Source organism: Urocitellus parryii, chromosome 10 (assembly GCF_045843805.1).
Source record: "Urocitellus parryii isolate mUroPar1 chromosome 10, mUroPar1.hap1, whole genome shotgun sequence".
Taxonomy (NCBI): domain Eukaryota; kingdom Metazoa; phylum Chordata; class Mammalia; order Rodentia; family Sciuridae; genus Urocitellus; species Urocitellus parryii.
In genome coordinates, this window is record NC_135540.1 from 93041103 (window position 1) to 93047102 (window position 6000).

Here is a 6000-nt window from a genome sequence, read left to right on the forward strand (position 1 = left end):
ACCCATAATATATGTGTCTGTTCTATGCTGATACTATGTAGTTTTTGTTATAAGCTTGCTTTAATTTGATTTTAATTGGAGTCAGTGGTCTTTTCTTGCGTCCTGGTCTAACAGAAGGAGGTGTAAATCTGATGGGTTAGAAGAAGAGCCCTTGTGGAGTCACATTTTACCATGCACAGGTTCTACTTTAGAGGCAGGATCCTATCTCCATGTTTTCTTTTACATTATCCAGCTTTAGTCTTTGGCAGGGCCACATCCAGCTTTCTCTAAGAAGAACTAACTCAGCAGGACCTAAACTCAGAGTTGGTGAGCCCTGACCTTCCTTTCTCTAAATAAACCTCTGAATAGCACACTGACTATGTCGATCCCAACCTTTAAGGAGCTGGGATTACTGGTCAAGCCTGAATTGCGTGATACAAATCAGTTTTTTTGAATACCTGCTCAGCATTATGTGCCAGTGTTTTAGTCTGTTTTTTTTTTTTTTTTCTTCACTGCTGGGACTAAAAACTCAACCAGAACAATTTTAGAAAAGGAAAAGTGTTTTTGAGGGCTCACAGTTTTAGAGGTCTTAGTCTATAGAAGGCTGGCTCTATTCCTCATGGCTAGAGGTGAGGCAGAACACCATGGCAGAAGAGTGGCAGAAGGAAGTGGCTCACATGATGATTATGAAGCAGACAGAAGCCTCCACTTGCCAGATACAAATATATATATACCCCAAAGCTGCACCCCTAATTTTCACCTCTTCCAGTCATACCCTATCTCTTTAGTTACCACTCAGTTAATCCCTATCAGGGGATTAATTCACTAATCTGGATTAAGACTCTCACAATCCAATCATTTCTCCTCTGAACCTTCTTGTATTTTCTCACTCTTAAACATGTAGTATATCTCTGAAAAATAAGTTGTACCTTGATGAGGTATTTTGTGAAAAGTTATTTTGTCACCAGAAGAAGGAGCCTGGTTCACAATCTTTTCTTGTGAAAGTGAATTGGAGGAGGCCAATTTGTCAGGAAGCCCAGCTTTGGGTCTATCTACAACTATGCCTCCCCCTTTTTTTCTTTCCTGTTTTAGCAAACTTCTGGCAGCAAAACAGTCAGCATTTAATGATGATGAATATCACAGTTGCCACACAGGCCAGCAGGAACCCAACCACATCCAAAGAGTAGTGCTGGAACCAGGAGAGGTCATCGGCGGCAACCCAGAGGTTTTCAGCTGCTTTTGGGGGCATGACAAACTCAATCCAGAAGACAGTTCAATCCAGAGGCTTGACTGGCTGATCATGGAGAATTCTTGATAGCTTCACAACATTCTCTTTATACCTAAAGAACAAATCATAAGACACGAACATTTAAAGGAAGTTAATTTGCATAAGTATATTAAGTCCCTGAAAAATTTTTTAGAAATTTTTATAAAACTAAATTAAAACAAGTGCCATAGAATAGTCACAGAAAGCACAGTTAGGTGGCACTGGCCTGTACTCCAGCTCTTTAGGAGTCTGAGGCAGAATAACAAGTTGAAAGCTAAGACTAGGCAACTTAGAAAGACCTTGTCTCAAAATAAAACAAAAAGGGTTGAGGATGTAGCTCAGTGGTAGACCACACTTGCCTACAGTAAACTAAGCCCTGAGTTCAGTTTCTAGTATCTCATACATATGCAAAGAATAGCCATAGACTTTGTGTGTTTTGGTTTACATCACAGTAGAAAGTTTAGCTTTTAATTTGGAATTTTCTTATGGACAACTATTTTCCAAAGTAAAACTGGAAGGTTGATTGGAAAAATAAATCGTTTGCAGCAGAGGAAATAATAATAATCCATTCTAACCACTATAAATAAGATAGTTAAATGCAATTGAGATGATCATCTTGGAGTCTTTGAAGAAAAATTGTGTCATAGTGGGTGAAATGACTTTTAACCAGTCTCTCTGTTTTCACTCTTTTGGCTGCCCTCTTCTGTAAAGTGTCCACCTAGTTGTCATGTCAGATTATGAAATTTCCCCTTACCACATTTAAAATAACATCATATATATTCTTTAGATAACTAGACCACAAAAGGTCACATACTGGAAATGTTCTCCCCTATCTTTCTTCTTATGTGCATATTCTGTTACAGGTTCATTGTTGTTTTTTTGTTTTTATTATTTTGTTTTTTAGTTTTGTCATGAAGCTGCCAAACATGTTCTCATCTTGGCACCTTGAATAGTCTGCTCCCTCTCCTCTCCTACAGCATTCTTCCCTGAAATTTCCCAATGTTTGCTTCTACCTTTTAATGGATGCATTTGTCTAAATTTTATCTCTCAGAAAGGATAGCTCCTCTAGGCAGTTACTCTGTGTTGTGTGTTTATTTGACCTGGATCCCTAGAATTTTAAAATAACTATATACTTTAAAACAAAAATTTAAGTGTGAAATATACCAAAAAAAATGTATATATCCCAAAGAAGAGCTGGAAACTTTAAGATGCTATTGTACATACTAGTTGGATCATGATTTTGGATTTCACATCTGTTCAGAAGAACTCCATCTTTATGGACTGTTTTAATATTATTAGTCTATTCCCCAAAGTAACACTGTTCTGACTGCTAATACCATAGGTTAGTTCTGCATGTTTATATATGGGAATAGTATTGTACATACTCATTTGTGTCTATATTTTGTGTGGCAGTTTTTTAATTCCATTGGTGTATAATATTCCATTATATGTCATTGCCACAGATTTTCTCTTCATGTTAAGATTGATGGATATTTGATGTAGGTATTCTGACTGTGGAAATGTACAGGGAAGCGTTCCCCAATGAGCAAACTCTTGGTGGGTAACTGGCACCTTGTTTTCCATGCTTGGAATGCCCAGCAGTTTTCCCTTGAAACTATTAAAATAACTATGTAGGTGTGCTATCTAGTTTCTATGGTGAAGTCCTTAGAGAGAAGGGGCTCTGTGTTTATATTAACTTGGACCTTATCTCAGTTAGCTAGCATTTGGGGTAAAAGGAATACTAGTTAGAATGGTAGTCATGGTAACCAGAGCTATGTAACTTTTGAGACCCTGCCTGAAGCTGTTCCAAGTGATTTACTGCCTGTGTCCCCAGGCATGCAAGTGGAAGTTGCCCCGCTCCAGGCTAGATCCAAGTTAACTGCATCAAGCTGCAGAGGAAGGGGGGTTTCATAGTTTAGCTGTCTGTCCCATTGGGTTGAATCTCGTTAGTCAGCCAGAGCATGAGCAGTTAACTTTTGCTGTCTTTAAAGAGTTGCAGCATACCGTTTTGAAAAGTGGTGTGAATGGTAAATTTACTCTGAATATGATTGAAGGGTTAGGAATGGGATACACCCAACTTCCTAATGATTGGAAAACATTAGTTTAAATGGTTACTGCTTCTGCTCAGAATACTGTGTTCTTGCAAGAATATTCTGACTTGGCTCATGCCCAAGCTGAAGAAACTGTGCAGGTTAATGTAGATGTTGACTACAATGATCTATTTGGAGTAGGGCAATGGGATACTTTGCAAAACACGCTCAATTACTTCCCCTGGCCATTTCTCAGATGAGAACAATTGTGTCCAAAGCATGGCATTGAATTCCTAACACCGGGATTCTTTTAAAGTGTTTGTAGTAATTAGGCAGGCTTCAGGGGAATCTTTCATAAATTTTGTTAATCACTTAACTAAAGCAATACAGTGGCAAATTGATAGCTTGGAGGCTACTAATATTTTAACCAAACAGCTGACTTATGAAAATGCTAATTAAGATTGCAAAGACGTAATGAAATCCTTTTATCATAAGATGATACTACTTTATCAGATGTGATAAAAGCCTTTCAGAATGTAGGAACTGAAACTCATAAGGCAGCCTTGCTTGTCATTGCCTTGAAACCCACTGATAAATTATGTCATAATTGTTAAAAACCTGGTCATCTTCAAAAAGAGTGTAAGGTAAAAATAGGGGTCTCAGATATGCCCTAATCAGAAGTGTTCTAAATGTGAGAAAGGATTTCATTGGGCAAATCAGTGTCAGTCTCAGACTGATATATCGGGAAACCCCATTTTGGGTTGCCCCCTTTCCCAGGACAAAAAGAGGGGGAATTGGTCTCTCCAGCCCCTTCAGGATTCCATGACCCAGATGTTTCCAGTGCAAAGCCCTCTCAACCTCATTTCACAAATCCTTTCCTGCCACTAGAGGGAGTGCTGGAATAGATTTGATTACTACTGAAGACATCCAAGTGAGACTTCCTGGGGAAATATGTAAGCTGGTACTCAATTTTAAGAACTTTTACCTGAAGATATTTTTGGATTAATTTTACCTTATCCTCAAAGTACAAAAAGGGGGATATTAGTCATCCCTGGGATGATTGATTCTGATTATAGCGGTAGAGTATATATCCAGGTGTGGTCCATATGCGTTTACATCTTCCCAAGGGATCTTCCATTGCACAATTGATTGTGGTTTCCCATGTTTCAGCTCAAGAACCTTAAGTGAAAAGGGAGATGCAGGGTTTGGCTCTACTGTTATTGGAGCATGCTTGCCAGTCACTGAGAGTAGACCTAAATTTACTCTGTCTGAATGAACAGCCTGTTACAGGGCTGTTAGACACAGGTGCTGATGTCTTCGTCATGCCTCTGTTAATTTGGCCTTCTGCATGGCCACTTCAGAGGGCTACTTCAGTCTGAAGAATAGTGAGCACCAAAGAGCAGGTGTCTAAGAGTCTCTGTAGTTACTATGCTCTGCCCCTTCCAATCCACAACAAATTATCACTCATGTTCAGCCATACGTTATAGCAATACCTTTCCTATGTAGGGAAAAGATGTTTTATGTAAGCTTCAAATGTCTGTGGACTTGCCTTTTTTTGTAGGGGCCTCTGCAGATCTGACTGCCTTACCATTAAAGTGGAAAGTTACTGCCTCTGTCTGGATAGAATAGTGGCCATTGTTTACGGAAAAGGTGGGAGCTGCAGAGGCCCTTATTCAAGAACAACTATGATTGGGACATGTTGAACCTTCTACTATCCCTTAGAATATAACTTTTTTCATTATAAAAAAGAAACCAGTAAAATTGAAATCACTATGAGATTTAAGAGAAATTAATAAGTGTATACAACCTATGGGCCCATTTCAATGCGGGTTGCCTAATCCAAATTTAGTTTCTTAGGATTTTTCTCTTTATGTTACTGACATAAAAGATTTTTTTTTACTATTCCCCTCTTCTCTGATGATTGGGGGAAAAAATTGCCTTTACTGTCCCCACCTTTACTCACCACAAGCCTACTAACGGATTTCATTGGAACATCCTCCCACAAGGGATGCTAAACATGCCAACATTATTTTGCTAATAAAGCCTTATTTCCTTTTAACCAACTGTTCCCAGATTTACTTGTTTATCATTATATGATTGATATATTGCTTGCAGGATGAGAACTCACAGATGCAATTCTGCAAAACTTACAGGAAGTGCTGCTACAATCAGGAATCTATGTTGCTGCAGAGAAAACACAGTGCCAACTTCCTACCAGCTACATGGGAAATACATTACTCCAGAAATATTCAGTTCCTCACATCCCAGGTTTAATCCTTCCTTCTAAATTTTCTTTGGTTCATCTGCAACAATTTTTAGGACATTTGAATTGGACACATCCTTATATTTTCTTAACTACTTATATGCTCTCTCTCTTTTTCCAGCTATTAAAGAAACGACAAGAGCCTTCCTCCTTCTTTTATTTGACCCCTTCTTTAAAACAGGCTTTACAAAAAATTAATAAAAAGTTATCAACAGTGATGGTGAATTGACTCCCTTTATCTAATGTGTCATTATCATTGATAGTTTTGTTGGAAAACCTTATGCCTTTGCAGCAGTAATTGCCATTTATAATAGAAAATTGTACAAAATAGAATGGTTATATTCTCCTCATTTTTCAGGCCATATTATATTGTCTTTTGCTGACATGTATGCTCAATTAATTGCTGATGCTTGTACTAAAATTTTATCTCTGACAGGCACAGACATTCATGTTTTATAACT